We start from the raw sequence: 24127 nt of genomic DNA, 5'->3' as shown, positions 1-24127 counted from the left end.
TTAGAAGGGCATGACATGCCTATATCTGTGTCTCCCCCTCCTTTTACTCCTCCACCTCTTTTCTTTTTGCATGACTATATGTACTTGTCACTTTTCCATGTGTTAGTTATGTCTTCTGAGCAGTTTGTCAGCTTTCGGACACCTTTGAAGGTGTTTTCTATGTGTTTCTATGTGTTTTTGTTTGCCTGCCATTGGTTTTAATGGTGTTCGAAGGTGTTCGACGAACAGTTCGACGAACAGTTCGGCGAACACAAGGGTGTTCGACGAACCGAACCGAACTCGAACACTACGGGGGTGGCTCAACACTACTGACTACTAGAGCATTGTGTTCCTCCCTCCTCTGGACAGATGTCTTCCTCCTCCATTGACTCCTCCTCATCCTCCTCACAAAGTGGCCTTTGTGAGGAACCATGTTACACAGACTGTAGAGAAGCAGATGGCATTTGTGACTCCTCATCCTCCACCTCTTCCAAAACCTCCTCCCTTAGTGCTTGCAGTGTTTTTTCAAGCAGGCAGATAAGAGGGATAGTTATGCTGACTAGTGCATCATCTGCACTCGCCATCCGCGTGGAATAATCGAAGGCACGCAAAACGTGGCAAATGTCCTTCATAGAGGCCCACTCAGAGGTGGTGAAGTGTGAACGGCGCGCACTGCTACTTGTTTGCGCCTTCTGCAGCTGGTACTCCATTACTGCTGCCTGCTGCTCACACAACCTCTACAACATATATAACGTTGAATTCCACCTGGTGGGTAGGTCACATATGATGCAATGTTCCGGAAGACGTAATCGGCGCTGTAGAGCTGCAATGCGTGATCTTGCATTGCTGGAACGCCGCAAGTGAGCGCACTCTATGCGGACCTTGTGAAGCAGTGCATCAAGATCCGGAGAGTCCCTCAAAAAACTCTGCACGACCAAGTTGAGCACATGTGCCAGACATGGGATGTGAGTGAGGTTGCCTAGGCCCAGAGCTGCCACCAGATTTCGGCAATTGTCACACACTACCATGCCTGGCTGGAGATTCGCTGGCACAAACCAAACGTCGCTCTGCTGCTTGATGGCATTCCAGAGCTCCTGCGCTGTGTGGCTTCGATTCCCCAAAGAAATTAATTTTAATACGGCCTGTTGACGTTTGGCCACGGCTGTGCTCATATCGGTCATCATAACAGGTAACTGTTCACGGGTCGATGTGGAGGTAGACTGTGACGGCTCCTGCAGCGCTGATTCAGAGGAACTGGAGTATGAGGAGAAGTCAATGTGTACAGACTGGATTCCTGCAATCCTTGGAGTTGACAGAACATGTACAGCGCCACTCTCAAGATCTGTACCCGGCTCCACAACATTTACCCAATGGGCAGTGAGGGAAAGGTATCGTCCCTGTCCATGCTTACTGGTCCACGCATCGGTGGTCAGGTGGACCTTGCTACTGACGGCGTTTTGTAGCGCATGTTTAAATTTTCCCTCCACATGCTGTTGCAGGGCAGGGACGGCTTGCCTGCTGAAATAAAAGCGGCTGGGCTCGTTGTATTGTGGGACTGCCAATGCCATAAAGTTACGGAAAGTGTCAGTCTCCACCAGACTGAATGATAGCATTTCAAGGGCCAGTAGTTTAGCAATGCCAGCATTCAGAGCCTGTGCTCGGGGGTGGTTTGCCAAGTATGGGCGCCTTTTCTCCCATGCCTGTGCTAACGATGGCTGTAGACTGGCCTGGGAGTGTGAGGATGACAGGGAAAGTGGTGCTGTGGGTGGAATTACACTGCGTCTCTGTACAACAGTGCCAGAGATTCTTCCATGGCGATCCTGTGAGGAAGCCGAACCAGCTGTGTGTTATCTGAAGGAAGAGGCTACAACACGAGCTGAAGAGGTGGTAGGTGGCGCTGTAGGTTGGCCTAGGTCTTCAGTGTGTTTTTGTAACTCCACCACGTGCTTGGTCTGCACTTGTTTCCACATATTTGTGGTACTGAGGTTGCTGACACTTTTCCCTCTTTTCACCTTCTGATTACACAGCTTGCATTTGACAAAGCAAATGTCATCTGCAACTGTGTCAAAATGAGTCAAGGACCCCATCATCTACACCACCATCTTCAAACAACTGCTTTTCCTGGGTAGTCTCGACAGCACAGTACGCACCAGAAAGTGGCACCTGAGTCTCATCATCAGATGCGTACTGAGGTGTGCTGCTGACCATAGGCACTGGCCCACCCGCCTCTTCAGATTCAGAGAGACAAAACTGTGGCGCATCACTGCATACTACCTCTTCTTCAAATTCTCGAATTCTGCATGGCTGGCCCCCTCTTTCCAAGCCAAGAGATTCAGAGAACAGAAGTAGAGATGGCTCCTGTCCAGGGCTCTCTGACTGCCTGGGCAATTTGGCACGTGGTGAAGAGACAGGTGGGTGCTCTTCAGTCCTCAGGACCTGAGAGGATCTGGAACTAATTGAAGACGATGCGTTAGCTGCCATCCATCCGACAACGGCTTCAATTTGGTCCTCCCGCAGCAGTGGGGTACGGCTAGCTCCTACAAAGCTGCGCATAAAGGACTGTTCCCTGTTAAAACTGGGGGATGCTGAGTCACTGGTGCCCGCAGCAGGCACAGAATCCCCACGTCCTCTCCCTGCAGGCACAGAATCCTCACGTCCTCTCCCTGCAGAAACTCCACGCCCACGCCCACGACCACGGCCACATGCCTTACTCCCTGCCTTCTTCATCTTGGTAGACTGATAAAGATAGGCAGAAAAGTACTAAGGGCTTAGTGTGCTTATTCCTGAACAGCTGCTAACAGGTATAAGAAACACTAATTTTATAAAGTGTGGACTAGACTTTAATATGAGATAATGTGGCCTACAGAACTGTAAAGTGGAGTGTTTGGTAAACTTTATTTAGTTTTTTTTTGTCACAAAAAGACACTGGATGTGTCCAAAGGTGTAATACCGATAGTATCACAAACTTTTTGCAGCTATTACAATGTAAGAAGGTAACCTACAATGCAATAGATGAGGCTACAAAAAATAGGATAATAATAATCTGGCTGGGGCTGCAGGGCACAATGCTGCAGAAAGGCTCCTCTAACTACTCCTATATAGTGTGTTTGGAACCAATTTAGCTGAATACGGATGGAACCACAAAACTAATAGGAGAAATCAGGAAAAATTATGAATTGGCAAAAAAGGACAATGCATGAGGCCGTAACACACACTGAGTGCACTACAACCAGACGTGGCTGAAGCACACACTACAGGGTGAGCTGCACTAACACACACAGACCTTGCAGACAGCGGTGAACAGTGCAGATGCAGAGCACTGTGCACTAGCGCTGCAAGACAAAAAAAAATTTCTATCTACTCCTATATAGTGTGTTTGGAACCAATTTAGCTGAATACGGATGGAACCACCACACTAATAGGAGATATCAGGAAAAATTATGAATTGGCAAAAAAGGACAATGTATGAGGCAGTGACACACACTGAGTGCACTACAACCAGACGTGGCTGAAGCACACACTACAGGGTGAGCTGCACTCACACACACAGACCTTGCAGACAGCGGTGAACAGCACAGAGAACTGTACACTAGCGCTGCAAGGCACAGCGATTTATAAAGTAGTTGGGTAAAGCAGAATAGACCAAATAGGTAGCTAAAACTGTCCCTCAGAACAACAGCGTCCTATCCCTAACTGAATTCACAGCAGAGTGAGCTGAAAATGGCAGCGGCGGCTTTTATAGTGCATCATGACATCATTTCAGCAGCCAATCACAGCCATGGCTGAATAAAATGAAACTGGCTCATTGCATTATGGGAACTTCCGATTCCGGTATACGATATTGTAAAAGTATCGGAATTAAGTATCGGAATTCCGATACCACGAATATCGGCCGATACCCGATATTTCAGTATCGGAATGCTCAACACTAGTGGTGAGCACTTTGAGCCCCCAAGTGTTACGCAAAAGTTTATGACGTAGAGCCGTGAAAAAAAAAAAAAAAAATTTCCACAAAAACGATCTTTTAGTCACAATTTTGCTAATTTCACGAGGGTACCAGGAGAAATTGAACCCCAAAAGTTGTTGTGCAATTTCTTCTGAGTATCCTGATACCCCATATGTGGGGGAAAGCCATTGTTTGTGTGGTATGACTATTGGGATTAAAGGGATAATCATTCAAAGTTTCAAAATTGCAATTTTTAAAAAGTTTTTGTCAAATTTCTGATATTTTTATAAATAAGCACAAAACATATCAACCTAAATTTACTATTATTATTAATTAACATGTGTGACAAAAAAACCATCTCAAAATCAATCATATATGTTGAAGCATTCCAGAGTTATTACTACACAGGTCAGATTTAAAAAAAAATGGTCTTGTCACTAAGGGGTTAAAATGTTTTCAGGGTTCCTTTGTGGTCATACAAAAAAAATATATATATACCCATGCCTGTTTTTGTGAATTAAACTTGTCTCCTTCTAAGCCTCACTGTGCTCTTGTCTCCCACTGAGAGGGAAAGCTCCTCACACAGATTGTTTGACTATAATATACCAATCTTGCTGAGTAGCAGTGGAAAGCAGCTTCTAAAGGAGCATGAACTAGGTATTGAAACAGCACTGCAGCATTGTGTTTAAGCGAGAAGGAAGATAGGGTAAGGATGTACTGTATATTGCAAAAATCCATAACTTTACAAAGATGGATCAATAATGACTAGTGATGAGCGAGTATGTTCTGTTAACCCTTTCGCCGAGTATGCTCGGGCGAGCCCCGAGTAGTTACAGCTGCTCGTTGATATGTTTGAATCACTCCCGTGTGCATGATTTGCAACTGTTTGACAGCTTTAATACATGTGAGGAATGTCTATTTCTTACACATTCCTCACATGTAGTGTTGAGCGAGCACTAAAATGCTTGGGTGCTCGAAGCTCGGGCCGAGCTTACCGTGATACTCGGGTGCTCGACCCGAGCAACGAGCCCAATGTTAGTCTATGGGAGACCCGAGCATTTTTGTGGCGGCACCCCCGGCAGTATGTAGAAAGCCTAACAAGTGCCCAAAACGATAGTGACAGTGCCCAAATGACATGGGGACAGCATGGGGATCGCCCCTGGAAGCATTTCTGACCCCCAGGTCACTGCTGTCAACAATGTGGTCAGAGGTATTAAGCCACATTTATGGGCTCACAATAAAACGTTCAAAAACGAAACTGAAACGGTTTTCCTGTGAAATATGTTAAGGAACATCCTTTCCAGGGTAAAGACTTGTGTATAAGGTAAAATAAATAACCAAAAACAATAATACTCCTCTACACATTGGGCTATGTTCACAAGTAGCATTTTTTATGCGTTTTTGCACTTTTGTATTGCTTTCAACCGTGACAAACGCATTCACCGGGAAATGTCATTTTAACATTTTACAATCTTATCTGGCCATGTGCTGTGTGACACATGCATACAGTGCTGAAAAGACATGGGAACAGCATGGGGAAGACCCCTGGAAGCATCTCTGACACCCAGGTCACTGCCTAAAAGTGTGCCCATCAGAAGTGATCCTTGCCGCATCAGAAGATGCAGACTTGCAGCTATCCCCGTGCAAGTCCTTCTCCCAGGGCAGTGTTCAATTGTACATCCCCCATTCCTTGCAATGCAAGCGCAAGTATGCAGCCTGCCACCCACCCACCCCCAGGCTGCAATACCATACTGCTTGCTTGCTTGCACTTGAAACTGGGCCTTTTAGGCATGTGGAGGCGGAATCTGGCCACCACCTCGTGGATGCATCGGCGGCCTGGTATCCATACTCAGTCCCCAGCCCCGCGGCCGGGTGCCCACCCCCGCCTGGGGGAGGCCGGGTGTCCATAAACGGTCCCCAGCAGCCCCTATTTGAAGTACAGCCTAACCACAAACACGTGGACAAGTGAATGTGGCCAGGGATGGTCCATCTGACTGACACCTTCACACTGGGTTAATATTGTGGAAGCCGGGACACAGTCGGACACTGGGATGTAACATGTCCTCCAGACATAGAGGATTGCGGGTACATGGTCAATCAAGCTTCAACAAAAAGTTCAGAAGTTAGACAGCAGCAGTGGTCGGCCTCCTACACAACGAGTAAATTATTCATGATCATGAGGCCAACCGTCTCCTTAGCTTTCTGTTCCTTGGAATGCAAGCGCATGTATGAAGTAGCGGCTAGGCCTGAGGTGGTCAGCATTTTGGCGCATATCCTACCTCATCTGAGGATTGCTGGATGTTTTCCTGCTACTATCCCAGTTCTTTGACTCCCGTTAAAACAAAGCTTCAGGTGATGAATGATGGATGAGGTGGTGGCAAAGGAGAAAGAGCAGGAGGAACAGGGACCATTCACATCAATATCAGGCCAGTCAACCACACATGTCTTGTAGGATATGTTTCTGTACCAAAAAGAGCGGTTCGGCTACACAGTTACAGGACATACAGTGAGTGCAATGCCTACCAAAAATTTCGAGGCACTCCAATGCCCCTTGGAAGTGACATGGAGGTCAGAGTGCCTTAACTAAACCGTTTTTTTCCATTTATAGCAACTGGGTCTCCTGTATGCTGTTGGACTAAACAGTGAATGGAAGGCTTTCCTAAAATTATGAGGAACTGCAATGCCCCTTGAAACAGACGTGGATTACAGCGTACTATAAACCTTCTACCCATTATTGGGGAGTGGGTCTCCCTTAGTGTTCGCCTATGCATTGAAAAGCAAAAGCTGACTAAAATTAGGATGAAATGCAATGCCCGTTGGAAGAGTCGTGGAGGTCGCAGTAGCTTAACAAGACGGTTTTAATGCCCCTTGGAAAAGTGGTGGAGGTCACAGTAGCTTAACAAGATGGTTTGAATACCCCTTGGAAAAGTGGTGGAGGTTGCAGTAGCTTAACAAGACGGTTTTAATGCCCCTTACAAGAGCCATACAGTACAGCATATTAAAAACATTATTCCCATTATTGGGGAGTGGGTCTCCCATAGTCTTTCCTTATGCCTTCCAAGCAAAAGCTGCCAAAAATTAGGACGGAGAAATCGTGGAGGTTAGAGTTAATTAAAAACAACATTTTCAATGCCCCTTGGAAGAGCTGTGGAGTTCAGAATGGTTTAACAAGACGCTTTTAATGCCCCTCGGAAGAGACGTGGAGGTCAGAGTGGTTTAACAAGACAGTTTTAATGCCCCTTGGAAGAGTGGTGGAGGTCACAGTAGCTTAACAAGACAGTTTTAATGCCCCTTGGAAGAGACGTGGAGGTCAGAGCGGTTTAACAAGACGGTTTTAATGCACCTTGGAAAAGACGTGGAGGTCACAGTAGCTTAACAAGACGGTTTTAATACCCCTTGGAAGAGTGATGGAGGTCACAGTAGTTTAACAAGACAGTTTTAATGCCCATTGGAAGAGACGTGGAGGTCACAGTAGCTTAACAAGACGGTTTTAATGCCCCTTGGAATAGTGGTGGAGGTCACAGTTGCTTACCAAGACAGTTTTAATGCCCCTTGGAAGGGTGGTGGAGGTCACATTAGCTTAACAAGATGGTTTTAATGCCCCTTGGAAGAGTGGTGGAGGTCACAGTAGCTTAACAAGACAGTTTTAATGCCCCTTGGAAGAGACGTGGAGGTCAGAGTGGTTTAACAAGAAGGTTTTAATGCCCCCTGGAAGAGTGATGGAGGTCACAGTAGCTTAACAAGACGGTTTTAATGCCCCTTACAAGAGCCATGCAGTACAGCATATTAAAAACATTGTTCCCATTATTGGGGAGTGGGTCTCCCATAGACTTTGCCTATGCCTTACAAGCAAAAGCTGCCAAAAATTAGGACGGAGGAACTTGCAATGCTGGCAACACGGACCACGGTCACCCTGGTGGTATAGTGGTGGTGGAGGCTGAAGATAAGGAGAAGAGCAAAAAACAGCCAAAATGAGGAAGCGTATACCCATGTGTGGGTGTGAAGCGGTGCATGGGAATACACCTCCGGAAATAACACAGTGGATTTGACTTTATGTTACTCTGCTGTCATTTGGTGGTGATGAGAAGTCTGGCCCAATCCAGCCCCTGTTCATTTTGATAAGGGTCAGCTTGTCAGCATTGTCAGTTGACAGGCGATTGCGCTTATCAGTTATAATTCCCCTAACGGCACTAAAAACACGCTCCGATAACACGCTAGCGGCAGGGCTGGTCAGGACCTCCAAGGCGTAGAAAGCGAGTTCACTCCAAGAGTCCAGCTTGGATACCCAATAATTAAAAGGCACAGAGGAATCACGGAGGACACTGGTACAGTCGGCAAGGTACTCCCTCACCACCTTTTGAAACTTTCCACTCCTTGTGAGAGTACCCCGCACCTCAGGGCCTGTAAGCTGGGCGGGTCTCAGAAAACTGTCCCAGAATGTTGACAGTGTTCCCCTGCCTCTGCTGGATTGTAGTTGCGTCTCTCTCGCCTGTACATCTTGGTTGGTCAACAAAAGTGTCACCAACCAGTAATGACAGTCACCCAACATTTTGACAACGCGAGGGTCACGGTTAAGGCAGCGTAACATAAAGTCAGCCATGCGTGCCAGACTGGAAACGGGCAAGACTTCCGTGTCCTCACCAAGATGACGACTGTCTATGCTCTCCTCCTCCTCCTCCTCCCCCCAGTCCTCAGGCCACCCACGCTGAACCGACGGTATGACAGTTGTAAAGGTACTACCGTGTACAGCGCATGATACCAGCTCCTGTTCTTCCTCCTCTTCCTCCTCTCCCTCATTGTCCCCCAATGAACGTTGGGATGAGATGAGGCTGGGCTGTGTGTAATCGCCCGCTATGGCTTCTTGATCCATCTCATCATACTCTGGCTGCAATGCCTCCTCTTTAATTCTCTGCAGAGAGCGTTACAAAAGACAGACAAGTGGGATGCTGACGCTAATGATGGCGTCATCGCCACTCACCATCTTGGTGGACTCCTCAAAGTTTGCCAGTCGGTGTGCCGGAAGCTGCAAACGCTGCTGCAACACAGCAAGGGCGGCGGAAGCTGTAGCCGACTTCCGAAAATGAGCTGACAGGCGGCGTACTTTGACGAGCAGATCTGGCAACTCGGTGTACGATTTAAGAAACCGCAGAACCACGAGGTTAAGCACATGAGCCAGGCATGGTACGTGTGTTATCTCGACTCGCCTCAGAGCCGCCATCAGGTTACGGCCATTGTCACACATGACCATGCCGGGATGTAGGTTCAGTGGTCTCAGCCACAGATCTGCCTCCTCTTTCACAACTGTCCACAACTCACAAGCAGTGTGAGGTTTATCACCTAAGCTTATGAGTTTCAGCACAGCCTGTTGCCGCTTGGCTGAGGCAGTACTGCAGTGCTTCCAGCTTGTAACTGATGTGGTGATATCTGAGATGGAGGCTGAACATGAGGAGGAGGAGGAGGATGACGCGCAGGAGCTGTACACTGTGGGGGCAACTCTGACTGACATAGGGCCCGCAATCCTCGGTGTGGGGAGGCGGTGTGGGGAGGATGTGTTCCGTCGCAAGGTCCGACTGGGTCCCGGCTTCCACTATGTTTACCCAGTGTGCCGTCATGGAGATGTACCGTCCCTGGCCACAAGCACTTGTCCACTTGTCCGTTGTCAGGTGGACTCTCCCAGGAACTGCGTTGTTGAGGGCACGGCAGATGTTTTGGGACACATGCTTGTGTAGCGCGGGGATGGCACACCGGGCAAAATAGAGTCGGCTGGGGAAAGAGTACAGAGGGACGGCCACCGCCATAAGGTTGAGAAAGGATTCCGTCTCCACCAGCCTAAAATGCAGCATTTCCAATGCAAGCAGTCGTGAAATGTGCAAATTTAGGACTGTGGCCTGTGGGACGTTGGCTGCGAATTTGCGCTTTCATTCAAAGGTCTGGGATATGGACAATTGATCGCTGCGGTGGGACGTGGACATGAACGTTGATGCTGTATCTTGAGAAACTGCCATAACAAGTGAAGACTGAGAGGAGGGGGCATCTTTGCATACAGTATGGACAGGGGATTGCCTTGCACACACAACAGGGGGTTCTATTACACACACAATAGCGAAAGAAGCAGTGGTGACACCCGCTGACACTGGTCGTGGACCCTGGGGTTCGCCCGACAAATTCAGGTCCTTTGCTGACATGTGCCTGATCATGCTGGTGGTGGTCAGGCTGGTAGTTTTGTCACCCCTGCTGATGCTGGCATGGCAGGTGGTACAAATGGCCTTTTTGGGGTTATCAGCAGAGTCTTTAAAAAAATGCCAGACTCTGGAAGACCTACCGGTTGTACTGGCAACGTTCCTCGTGTTGGTGTTACGGGGAACTGTTGCCCGCTTTCTCTCTGCGGCCACCACACTGCTTCTTCCTGCCTGTTGGGGTATTCTGCCTCCCTCCCCCTGTGTGCTGCTGGCCTCGCTCTGCGTGTCCTCCTGCCATGTTGGGTCAGTCCCTAGATCATCCACCACCTCCTCCTCTTCCACTTGAGCACCACGATCCTCCTCCTCACTTTGTGACAATTGTGTCTCGTCATCGTCCACCTCTTGTGACAAATTGCCAGCGTCGACTTCCTCTGGCCGTGGCTGTTCAAATATTTGGGCACCACTTCAAGCGGAGCAGGCGAGGGGCACAAATATGGAAATGGACCAGTGAACAGCTCTTCATAGTGTCCAAGTGTGGGATCAGTTGCTGTCTGACGACACTCGGCATGGTGGGAGGAAGGAGCATCAGGATGAGGAGGAATATGTGGTCGAGACTCACGGCTACTAAAACTTGACCGTGTGGAAGACAGACCGGAGGTGGTGGTGCCCAGGTGACTGGAAGTATTATCTGCTATCCAATTAATAACCTGTTCACACTGATCAGTTCGCAATATTGGCGTTGTAGTGTGCTTCCCTAGTAATTCGGTCAAGAAGTGGGAGCGAGAAGATGTGGATGTTGGTTGTGGCACATTTTCACCTTGGCAATGGCCCCGTCCTCTACACGCACCATCACCAGAATGTCCAGTTCCACGTCCCTTGCCACGCGCCTTGCCCATTGTAAATGAAGTAAAATAGCTTACACTCGCACTATCAATGGAAAAGGGGTAATAAAAAGGAGATTAGAACCGTGGAAGATGAAAACCACAGTTCTATTTCTCTGGCCTACACCAGAATCGTTTAAACAGATATATTTGTGTCTGAACACTGAGTGAGACACTCAATTTTTTTATTTTTTATATAAAAAAGGCAAAAAGCAGGATAATACAGAGATTTGAACTGTGGAACTGCAAAACCACATTTATAGTTATGTTGCCTACACCAGACTCTTTTAAACAGATATATTTGTGTCTGAACAGTCAGGGAGACACTATTACTGTTTTTTTTTTTTGGAAAAAATGCCAAAAGCTGGAAAATGCAGAGATTCGAACTGTGGAACTGCAAAACCACAGTTCTAGTTATCTGGCCTACACCAGACTCTTTTAAACAAATATATGTGTGTCTGAACAGTCAGGGAGACACTATTACTGTTTTTTTTACGGAAAAAATGCCAAAAGCAGGATAATACAGAGATTTGAACCGTGGAACTGCAAAACCACAGTTCTAGTTATCTGGCCTACACCAGACTCTTTTAAACAGATATATTGGTGTCTGAACAGTCAGGGAGACATTATTACTGCTTTTTTTATGGAAAAAATGCCAAAAGCAGGATAATACAGAGATTTGAACCGTGGAACTGCAAAACCACAGTTCTAGTTATCTGGCCTACACCAGACTCTTTTAAACAGATATATTGGTGTCTGAACAGTCAGGGAGACATTATTACTGCTTTTTTTATGGAAAAAATGCCAAAAGCAGGATAATACAGAGATTTGAACTGTGGAACTGCAAAACCACAGTTCTAGTTATCTGGCCTACACCAGACTCTTTTAAACAGATATATTTGTGTCTGAACAGTCAGGGAGACACTATGACTGTTTTTTTTTACGGAAAAAATGCCAAAAGCAGGATAATACAGAGATTTGAACCGTGGAACTACAAAACCAAAGTTCTACTTATCTGGCCTACACCAGACTCTTTTAAACAGATATATTGGTGTCTGAACAGTCACAGACACACTCAATTTTTTTTTTTTGGGGGGGGGACTATCAAAAGGTTAATAAGACGCGTATTTGTACAGTTTGACTGAGAAAAAAAGATACAGGATTTAGATGAAAAATAAAATATTTTTCCAGGCCCCTGAGACCAGGGAATAAGTCTAGCAATTTGACCAGCAGGAGCACACAGGACTGTAATGCAGCATTTGTTGGTATAACCACTCCTATACAGGCTGCCTGCCTGCCTGATATCTGGGATGAATATTAGTCCTGAGAAGGACTGTTTGTTCGATTTGGCAGGCTTTAGAGACCCTACACTAACTATTTCGGAGTATAAATCTCTCCCTAGCTCAGCCGCACTGACCCTACACTGGCTGATTCGGAGCGACTGTGTCCAAGATGGCAGCGCACTGTTTTAAATACTCGAGGAGACGCTGTGCGGCCAGCCAATCACTGTAATGCCCACAAACAACATGGCTGTGGCATTACAGCGACTCGCTGGCAATCCCTGCATGTTCATTGGCTCTGTAAAGAGCGCCAAACGTGCAGGGTGGAGACCCGAGCTCCCGCCCGAGTAACTTGGAATTGCTCGGTGCTCGCTAGTGTTGAGCCACCCCCGTAGTGTTCGGGTTCAATTCGGTTCGTCGAACACCGGTATGTTCGCCGAACTGATCGTCGAACTGTTCGTCGAACACCGTCGAACACCGATAAAACCAATGGCAGGCAAACAAAAACACATAGAAACACATAGAAAACACCTTCAAAGGTGTCCAAAACCTGACAAACTGCTCAGAAGACACAACCAAAACCTGACAAACTGCTCAGAAGACACAACTAACACATGGAAAAGTGACAAGTAAATATAGTCATGCAAAAAGAAAGAGGTGGAGGAGTAAAAGGAGGGGGAGACACAGATATAGGCATGTCATGCCCTTCTAAAACCAAAAAAGTGCGAACCGACACGGCCAGTCCGTTCCTGCCCGTGCGACCTCCGTGTCGCCGGGTTTGTGTCAGAGCAGCGGTGGACCCTGACGGCCTGACCCCCTCTCCCAATACTGGTGCCTGTCCGTTGGTGGGTCGAGCCCCCCCGCGGTGGAGGCAGGTCTAAGCTCTGTAATTTAAATTGTCTCTCTAATTTGAATGAGTACACTTTAAATCCTTTTACAAGGATCTATTGGAGGGCAAGTCTGATGCCAGCAGCCGCAGTAATTCCAGCTCCAGTAGCGTCCACTAAAGCTGCTGCAGTTAAAAAGCTTTTATAAGGATCGAGCTTGGCGGTCCACCGCAAGGCGTCCTACTGCCAGTCCCAGCCCCTGTGCCTTGGGGTGCCTCCCCCGATGCTCTTCACTGAGTGTCCCGGGGGCCCGAAGCATTTCCTTTGAAAAAATTAAGTGTCCAAACTACAGGTGATGTAGCTTGCTTAACAGCTGGGATAATCCACTGACTAGCAGACACTGCTACTAGGCCCAAAGCATTGCCTGGGCTAGATGCAGTTAATTATTTGTAATTAGATCTACAGGTGGTGGCTACTCCGCTGACACTGAAGCATTGCAGCAGACCTCTGATTCCCAGGCTATAGTATGAGTAAACAGCTCTTCAGACTCAACCATCTGTGTTACCCCAAGCCATAGTGTATGTAGTTTCTTACGGTTAAAAGGGTGGGGGAGACCCGACCCACCTGGAATTGACGATGCCAACATCATGTAAAACACAGCAAGGGGACTCCAAAAAGAGTCTCCATTTTTTCCAAAAATTGTGGCACAGACACCACTTAAGTGGCATCAATTGTCCCAGAGTTGCTTAAAATGGTTGGTGAGGTGATTTTCCAAAATCCTAAAGCTTTTAGTCTCCCCAGGATGACACAGGTGGGGCAGATGGTGGTTGGACTGGCCCGCTAGGCTGCATTGTAGAACACTGAGCTTCGCACTGCAACTTATGCTTCATATCCATGTGACGGTTCAAGCATAAAGTACTCAAACTACTGTTTTTTTGGCCTCTACTTAGCTTTTGGTGACAAATGTTACAGATAACATGAGTTGGGTCATCCTTAGACATCTCAAAAAATGCCCAGGCTATGAAAGGTTTAGAGCCCATGCGACTCTGCTACTAGCAATACTATCAAATGATTGGCTGGGTTAGATGCAGTAAAAAATTCTTATTAGATACACAGGCGGTGCAGCTTGCTTCGCAGCTGGGCTACTACGCCCAAAGTATTGGTAGACTCTATACTAAATAAGGAAGGATTCACTGACTGTGGTGGCCCCTCCGCGAGCCGTGGTGATTGGTCATCCACTTTCGCTGCCCCTTACTCAACGAATTCACAAGCATCTCCCGTCGGTTTGGTGTCCCATTATGCCCAACCAAAAACATAGGCCCCACAACAAAGATATCGTTCTTAGACATCGAAATCGACACCACAGGAAGGTTGTTCCGCCTCCGATGGGAAAAAATACCAAAACATTACACCTGATCTGGGTTTTTTGCACAGTATGGAAAGTAACACTACAGCAGATGCAAGTATTACTAGGTCTCCTCGTGTTTGCGAGCCGGGTGATGCCAGTCGGAAGGGTTTTTTCTCTTCATTTATCGCCCACAACAAAAGGGGCATCTAAACCGAGTCATACAATCAGAATCAGCAGGCAGCTACGGGCGGACTTAGAGGTGTGGAAAACCTTCTTATAATCATTCAATGGTCACACGTTATTTATGTCAGCAGAACAGTCCAACATTGAGCTAAGATTATTCACCGGGGCGGCAGAATCAGGCAGATATGCAGCGATACTAAATAATAGTGTTGAGCGAGCACTAAAATGCTCGGGTGCTCGAAGCTCGGGCCGAGCTCACTGTGATACTCGGGTGCTCGACCCGAGCAACGAGCCCAATGTTAGTCTATGGGAGACCCGAACATTTTTGCGGTGGCTCCCCCGGCAGTCTGTAGAAAGCCTAAAAAGTGCCCAAAACGATAGTGACAGTGCTCAAATGACATGGGGACAGCATGGGGATCGCCTCTGGAAGCCTTTCTGACCCCCAGGTCACTGCTGTCAACAACATGGTCAGAAGTATTAAGCCACTTTTACAGGCTCACAATAAAACGTTCAAAAACGAAAGTGAAAGTGCTTTCCTGTGAAATATGTTAACCCCTTAACAACCATGGGTCTTTCTGTTTTTGTGTTTTCCTTTTTTGCTCCCCTTCTTCCCAGAGCCAGAACTTTTTTAATTTTTGTTAAATATGGCCATGTGAGGGCTTATTTTTTGCGGGACGAGTTGTACTTTTAAACACCATCACTGGTTTTACCATATCATGTGCTGGAAAATGGGAAACAAATTCCAAGTGCAGTGAAATCGCAAAAAAAAATGCAATTCCACAGTTGTTTTTTGGGTCCTTTTTTTACCATGTTCACAGATTGCTAAAACTGACCTGCCATCATTATTTTCCAGGTCATTACGAGTTCATAGACACCAAACATGTATAGGTTATTTTTTATTTAAGTGGTGAAAAAAAAATCCAAAGCTTGCTAAAAAAAACAAAAAAAAGGACGCCATTTTCCGAGACCCTTAGCTTCTCCATTTTTCGGGATCTGGGGCCAGGTGAGGGCTTATTTTTTGCGTACCGGGCTGACGTTTTTATTGATACCATTTTGGGGTAGATCCGATGTTTTGATCGCCCGTTATTGCATTTTATCGCAAAGTTGTAGCGACCAAAAAAACTTAATTCTGGCGTTTAAATTTTTTTTCTCGTTACGCCGTTTACTGATTGTAATAATTCTTCTTTTATATTGATAGATCGGGCGATTCTGAATGCGGCGATACCAAGTATGTGTATGTGTTTTTTTTTTATATATATATATTTTATTTTGAATGGGGCGAAAGGGGGGTGACTTAAACTTTTATATATTTTTTATTTTTTTTATTTTTTTAAAAACTTTTTTTTTACACTTTCCGCTTGCTTCTATAGTCTCCAGAGGAGACTAGAAGCAGCAGTTGTCTGATTGCTTCTACTGCATACAAGCGATGAGCAGATCGCTTGTATGCAGGAGAAATGCTCACTTGCTATGAGCGCTGACCACTAGGTGGCGCTCATAGCAATTGAGACATGACAACCACAGGCGTCTGCTGCAGACCGTGAGTTGTCATGCCCACCCATTGGTGACCCGCGATCACATGACGGGGTCACTGATGGGCGGGGCTTAGGACTTCCGGAAGCGCGAGTTAAATGCCACTGTCAGAGATTTAACATGTTAACAGCCGCGGGTGGATTGCGATTCCAATAATCAGCTGACATGTGCTCGCTTCAGTGCGGGCACACCGCCGGAGCCCCCGCTGAACCGGCCTTCCCGACCCGGTGCGTACTATTACTGACCAGGTCGGAAAGGGGTTAAGGAACATCCTTTCCAGGGTAAAGACTTGTGTATAAGGTAAAATAAATAACCAAAAACAAAAATACTCCTCCACACCTTGGGCTATGTTCACAAGTAGCATTTTTTATGCGTTTTTGCACGTTTGTATTGCTTTCAACCGTGACAAATGAATTCACCGGGAAATGTCATTTTAACATTTTACAACCTTATCTGGCCATGTGCTGTGTGACACATGCATACAGTGCTAAAAAGACATGGGAACAGCATGGGGAAGACCCCTGGAAGCATCTCTGACACCCAGGTCACTGCCTAAAAGTGTGCCCATCAGAAGTGATCCTTGCCGCATCAGAAGATGCAGACTTGCAACTATCCCCGTGCAAGTCCTTGTCCCAGGGCAGTGTTCAATTGTACCTCCCCCATAACTTGCAGTACAAGCGCAAGTATGCAGCCTGCCACCCACCCACCCCCAGGCTGCAATACCATACTGCTAGCTTGCTTGCACTTGAAACTGGGCCTTTTAGGCATGTGGAGGTGGAATCTGGCCACCACGTCATGGCTGCGTCGGTAGCCTGGTATTCATACTCAGTCCCCAGCCGCCCGGCGGCCGGGTGTCCACGCTCGGTCCCCAGCCGTCAGGGGGCGGCCGGGTGTCCATACTCAGTCCCCAGCCGCCCCGCGGCCGGGTGCCCAAACACAGTCCCCAGACGCGTGGGGGTGGCCGGGTGTCCATAAACGGTCCCCAGCCGCCCCTATTTGTCCCGGTGCACCTTATACACAAGCGCGCATACCAAAACATTACCTGTGCCCTCCCCAGTGCATTTAATGGGAAGGACAGCCTAACCACAAACACGTGGACAAGTGAATGTGGCCAGGAATGGTCCATCTCACTGACGCCTTCACACTGGGTTAATATTGTGGAAGCCGGGACACAGTTGGACACTGGGATGCAACACATCCTCCAGACATAGAGGATTGCGGGTCCTGGGTCAATCAAGCTTCAACACAAAGTTCAGAAGGTAGACAGCAGCAGTGGTCGGCCTCCTACACAACGAGTAAATTATTCATGATCATGAGGCCATCCACCTCCTTAGCTTTCTGTTCCTTGGAATGCAAGCGCATGTATGTAGTAGCAGCTAGGCCTGAGGTGGTCAGCATTTTGGCGCATATTCTACCTCCTTCAAGGATTGCTGGATGTTTTCCTGCTACTATCCCAGTTCTATGACTCCCGTTAAAACAAAGCTTCAGGTGATGAATGATGGATGAGGTGGTGGCAAAGGAGAAAGAGCAGGAGGAACAGGGACCATTCACATCGATATCAGGCCAGCCAACCACACATGTCTTGTAGGATATGTTTCTGTACCAAAAGGAGCGGTTCAGCTACACAGTTAAAAGGCATACAGGGAATGAAATGCCTACCAAAAATTTCGAGCCACTCCAATGCCCCTTGGAAGTGACATGGAGGTCAGAGGGCCTTAACTAAACCGTTTTTTCCATTTATAGCAACTGGGTCTCCTGTACACTGTTGGCCTAAGCAGGGAAGGGAAGGCTTTCCAAAAATTATTAGGCACTGCAATGCCCCTTGAAACAGACGTGGATTACAGTGTATTAAAAACCTTCTACCCATTATTGGGGAGTGGGTCTCCCTTAGTGTTTGCCTATGCATTGAAAAGCAAAAGCTGACAAAAATTAGGAGGAAATGCAATGCCCGTTGCAAGAGTCGTGGAGGTTAGAGGTAATTAAAAACAACATGTCAATGCCCCTTGGAAGAGCTGTGGAGTTCAGAGTGGTTTAACAAGACGGTTTTAATGCCCCTTAGAAGAGACGTGGAGTTCAGAGTGGTTTAACAAGACAGTTTTAATGCCCCTTGGAAGAGATGTGGAGATCACAGTAGCTTAACAAGATGGTTTTAATGCCCCTTGGAAGAGACGTGGAGTTCAGAGTGGTTTAACAAGACAGTTTTAATGCCCCTTGGAAGAGTGGTGGAGGTTGCAGTGGAATAAAAAGACAATATCAATGCCCCGTGGAAGAGACGTGGAGGTCACAGTAGCTTAACAAAGACGGTTTTAACGTCCCTTGGAAGAGTGGTGGAGGTCGCAGTGGAATAAAAAGACAATATCAATGCCCCTTGGAAGAGTGGTGGAGGTTACAGTGGAATAAAAAGACAATATCAACGCCCTGTGGAAGAGACGTGGAGGTCACAGTAGCTTAACAAGACGCTTTTAATGCCCCTTGGAAGAGTGGTGGAGGTCGCAGTGGAATAAAAAGACAATATTAACGACCCTTGGAAGAGATGTGGAGGTCACAGTAGCTTAACAAGATGATTTTAATGCCCCTTACAAGAGCCATGCAGTACAGCATATTAAAAACATTATTCCCATTATTGGGGAGTGGGTCTCCCATAGTCTTTGCCTATGCCTTCCAAGCAAAAGCTGCCAAAAATTAGGACAGAGGAACTTGCAATGCTGGCAACATGGACCACGGTCACCCTGGTGGTATAGTGGTCGTGGAGGCTGAGGATAAGGAGAAGAGCAAAAAACAGCCGAAATGAGGAAGTGTATACCCATGTGTGGGTGTGAAGCGATGCATGGGAATACACCTCCCGAAATAACACAGTGGATTTGACTTTATGCTACTCTTCTGTCATTTGGTGGTGATGAGAAGTCTGGCCCAATCCAGCCCTTCTTCATTTTGATAAGGGTCAGCTTGTCAGCATTGTCAGTTGACAGGCGAGTGCGCTTATCAGTTATAATTCCCCCAGCGGCACTAAAAACACGCTCCGATAACACGCTAGCGGCAGGACAGGCCAGGACCTCCAAGGCATACAGAGTGAGTTCATTCCAAGTGTCCAGCTTGGATACCCAATAATTAAAAGGCACAGAGGAATCACGGAGGACGCTGGTACGGTCGGCAAGGTACTCGCTCACCATCTTTTGAAACTTTCCACTGCTTATGAGAGTACCCTGCGCCTCAGGGCCTGTAAGCTGGGCAGGTCTCAGAAAACTGTCCTAGAACATTGACAGTGTTCCTCTGCTGGATTGGAGTTGCGTCTCTCTCGCCTGTATGCCTTAGTTGGGCAGTGAACTGTGACCTCTGCCGCTACCGTGTTCAGATGGGAATTTTTTTAATAGTTCTGCAGCAAGGGCCTTCTGGTACTGCCCCATTTTTGTAGACCTCTCCAACTCAGGAATAAGAGAGTGAAAGTTCTCCTTGTAGAGGGGGTCTAAAAGTGTCATCAACCAGTAATGACTGTCACCCAACATTTTGACAATGCGAGGGTCACGGTTAAGGCAGCGTAACATAAAGTCAGCCATGGGTGCCAGACTGGTAACGGGCAAAACTTCCATGTCCTCACCAAGATGACGACTGATAGTGTTGAGTGATCACTAAAATGCTCGGGTGCTCGAAGCTCGGGCCGAGTTTACCGTGATACTCGGGTGCTCGACCCGAGCAACGAGCCCAATGTTAGTCTATGAGAGACCCGAGCATTTTTGCGACAGCACCCCCGGCAGTCTGTAGAAAGCCTAAAAAGTGCCCAAAACGATAGTGACAGTGCTCAAAAGACATGGGGGCAGCATGGGGATCGCCCCTGGAAGCATTTCTGACCCCCATGTCACTGCTGTAAACAACGTGGTCAGAGGTATTAAGCCACTTTTGCGGGCTCACAATAAAACGTTCAAAAACGAAACTGAAACGGTTTTCCTGTGAAATATGTTAAGGAATTTCCTTTCCAGGGTAAAAACTTGTGTATAAGGTAAAATAAATAACCAAAAACAAAAATACTCCTCCACACCTTGGGCTATGTTCACAAGTAACATTTTTCTTGCGTTTTTGCACTTTTGTATTGCTTTCAACCGTGACAAATGCGTTCACCGGGAAATGTCATTTTAACATTTTACAACCTTATCTGGCCATGTGCTGTGTGACACATGCATACAGTGCTGAAAAGACAAGGGATCAGCATGGGGAAGACCCCTGGAAGCATCTCTGACCCCCAGGTCACTGTCTAAAAGTGTGCCCATCAGAAGTGATCCTTGCCGCATCAGAAGATGCAGACTTGCAACTATCCCCGTGCAAGTCCTTGTCCCAGGGCAGTGTTCAATTGTACCTCCCACATTCCTTGCAATGCAAGCGAAAATATGCAGCCAACCACCCACCCACCCGCAGGCTGCAATACCATACTGCTAGCTTTCACTTGAAATGGGGCCTTTTAGTTTGGAGGAGGCCGAAGCTGGCCACTACCTCATGGCCGCTTCGGCAGCGAGGTATCCATACTCTGTCCCCAGCCGCCAGGCGGCCGGGTGTCAACGCTCGGTCCCCTGACGCCAGGTGGCGGCCAGGTGTCCATACTCGGTCCCCAGCCGCCCTGATTTCTCCTGTCACCTTCCCCCACACTTTGCTTAGCCTGGCCTGCTTTAGGGCAGCATTGGACGAGCCCACCAGAGAACCAGACTCCTCCGGTGGGCACTGGCTTCTCCATCAGGGGAGTTGAGAGTGCCTAGGTGAGGAGCATGATGATGATGATAGAAGTTAGCATCTGCTTTGTTTTCTTGGAATGCAAGTGCATGTATGTAGTAGCGGCTAGGCCTGAGGTGGTCCGCGTTTTGGCGCATATCCTACCTCCTACGAGGATTGCTGGATGTTTTCCTGCTACTATCCCAGTTCTATGACTCCCGTTAAAACAAAGCTTCAGGTGATAAATGATGGATGAGGTGGTGGCAAAGGAGAAAGAGCAGGAGGAACAGGGACCATTCACATCAATATCAGGCCAGTCAACCAGATATGTCTTGTAGGATATGTTTCTGTAACAAAAGGAGCAGTTCGGCTACACAGTTATAGGGCATACAGTGAGTGAAATACCTACCAAGAATTTCGAGCCACTCCAATGCCCCTTGGAAATGACATGGAGGTCAGAGGGCGTTAACTAAACCTTTTTTTCGATTTATAGCAACTGGGTCTCCCGTGCACTGTTGGCCTAAGCAGTGAATGGAAGGCTTTCCAAAAATTATGAGGAACTGCAATGCCCCTTACAAGAGCCATGTGTGGCACCGCAGGGGTCTGGTCACCACAGTAATAGAGATATTATGTCGGAGAGCAAGTGGGAGGTTTCCTGGTCAGGATCCCTTAAACATGCAACATCCTCCTGCCCCGGTCCTGGGAGGGGAGAATTCTGCCCTTATAAACTGGATCTGGGGCGGGGTTGAGTGAGTCAGAGAACAGTCAGAGTCAGAGTGAGAGCAAGGGAAAGTAACAGCAAGTAGCTCTGTAGGAGCTAGGAGCTAAAGACCAGGGGCTGGAAGCTGAGCAGAGCTCGCCCTGGCAGAAGACAATAGGAACCGGACACAGGAGTCCGAAGCTGTGAGGACTTATATATCCAGCAGCAGAAACCATCCGGCAGGGGATTTCAGGTCCTCTGGCCATAGAAGCCCGGAGGCTCAGTCACAAGCAAGGGACCAGCACCGCCGTCGTGGAGCGGAGGCTAACAGAAGGCCCCAAGTCACCAGCCATACGGGTGAGCACTACACGGTACACTCAGGGACGTGGGCTACTTCTACCCGCTTACAGCAAGGTAGCCAGGAAAGGCGCAGACAGACGGGGAGGCCTACAACTCCACCTGGCCAGGGGAACTCCTGCTTGCTCACAGACTGACCAGGCCTCTTATGCTAGCCAGTACTCCCGGGAGGGTATACCTTATAATCATCAGTAAAGACCCTGAACTGCACTGCAAAGACTCTGAGTCGTTCCTGCTGTGCTCGTGCACCATCACCCCCATCATCCGCACTCACTGCCCTGAGGCTATACTCCTCCAGAGGGGAGTTATCCCATTCTATGCTGCGCACACAACACCAGCCTCAGCGGTCTGCCTCGCAGTGGTGGTACTCCCTGACCGCAATCCACGGGTGGCGCAGTCGGACAATTAACCTCAAAACCTAAGAAAGACTGCCACTGGTTTGACCAGCCTGAGCCACGGGAAAGGGTCACCGCCACGGAGACTACAGACCCCAGAGACCCGGCACCGGGTATCCCACACACGTGTACACACGGCCCAGGGGGCGCATCACATGCAGTACAGCATATTACAAACATAAGTCCCATTATTGGGGAGTGGATCTCCCATAGTATTTGCTTATGCCTTGCAAGCAAAAGCTGCCAAAAATTAGAACAGAGCAACTTGCAATGCTCCTTACAAGAGCCATGCAGTACAGCATATTACAAACATAAGTCCCATTATTGGGGAGTGGGTGTCCCATATTATTTGCTTATGCCTTGCAAGCAAAAGCTGCCAAAAATTAGGACGGAGCAACTTGCAATGCCCCTTACAAGAGCCATGCAGTACAGCATATTACAAACATAAGTCCCATTATTGGGGAGTGGGTGTCCCATGGTATTTGCTTATGCTTTCCCAGCAAAAGCTGCCAAAAATTAGGACGGAGCAACTTGCAATGCCCCTTACAAGAGCCATGCAGTACAGCATATTACAAACATAAGTCCCATTATTGGGGAGTGGGTCTCCCATAGTATTTGCTTATGCTTTCCCAGCAAAAGCTGCCAAAAATTAGGATGGAGCAACTTGCAATGCCCCTTACAAGAGCCATGCAGTACAGCATATTACAAACATAAGTCCCATTATTGGGGAGTGGGTGTCCCATGGTATTTGCTTATGCTTTCCCAGCAAAAGCTGCCAAAAATTAGGACGGAGGAACTTGCAATGCTGGCACCCTGGTGGTATAGTGGTGGTGGAGGCTGAGGATAAGGAGAAGAAGATTAAACAGCCAAAACGAGGAAGCGTATACCCATGTGTGGGTGTGAAGCGGTGCATGTGAATACACCTCCCGAAATAACACAGTGGATTTGACTTTATATTACTCTGCTGTCATTTGGTGGTGATGAGAAGTCTGGGCCAATCCAGCCCTTGTTCATTTTGATAAGTGTCAGCTTGTCAGCATTGTCAGTTGACAGGCGAGTGCGCTTATCAGTTATAATTCCCCCAGCGGCACTAAAAACACGCTCGGATAACACGCTAGCGGCAGGGCAGGCCAGGACCTCCAAGGCGTACAGAGCGAGTTCATTCCAAGTGTCCAGCTTGGATACCCAATAATTAAAAGGCACAGAGGAATCACGGAGGACGCTGGTACGATCGGCAAGGTACTCCCTCACCATCTTTTGAAACTTTCCAATCCTTGTGAGAGTACCCCGCGCCTCAGGGCCTGTAAGCTGGGCGGGTGTCAGAAAACTGTCCCAGAACGTTGACAGTGTTCCCCTGCCTCTGCTGGATTGGAGTTGCATCTCTCTCGCCTGTACGCCTTGGTTGGGCAACGAACTGTGACCTCTGCCGCTAGCGTGCTCAGATGGGAATTTTTTTAAGAGTTCTGCAGCAAGGGCCTTCTGGTATTGCCCCATTTTTGTAGACCTCTCCACCTAAGGAATAAGAGAGTGAAAGTTCTCCTTGTAGCGGGGGTCTACAAGTGTCACCAACCAGTAATGACTGTCACCCAACATTTTGACAACGCGAGGGTCACTGTTAAGGCAGCGTAACATAAAGTCAGCCATGCGTGCCAGACTGGTAACGGGCAAGATTTCCGTGTCCTCACCAAGATGACGACTGACCATGCTCTCCTCCTCCTCCTCCTCTTCCTCCTCCCCCCTGTCCTCAGGCCACCCACGCTGAACCGACGGTCTGACACTTGTACAGGTACTACCGTCTACAACTCAAGATAGCAGCTCCTGTTCTTC

Source organism: Phyllobates terribilis, unplaced genomic scaffold (assembly GCF_046119375.1).
Source record: "Phyllobates terribilis strain yellow unplaced genomic scaffold, ASM4611937v1 Scaffold_8__6_contigs__length_399053987, whole genome shotgun sequence".
Classification (NCBI taxonomy): domain Eukaryota; kingdom Metazoa; phylum Chordata; class Amphibia; order Anura; family Dendrobatidae; genus Phyllobates; species Phyllobates terribilis.
This window is presented reverse-complemented; position numbering follows the sequence as displayed.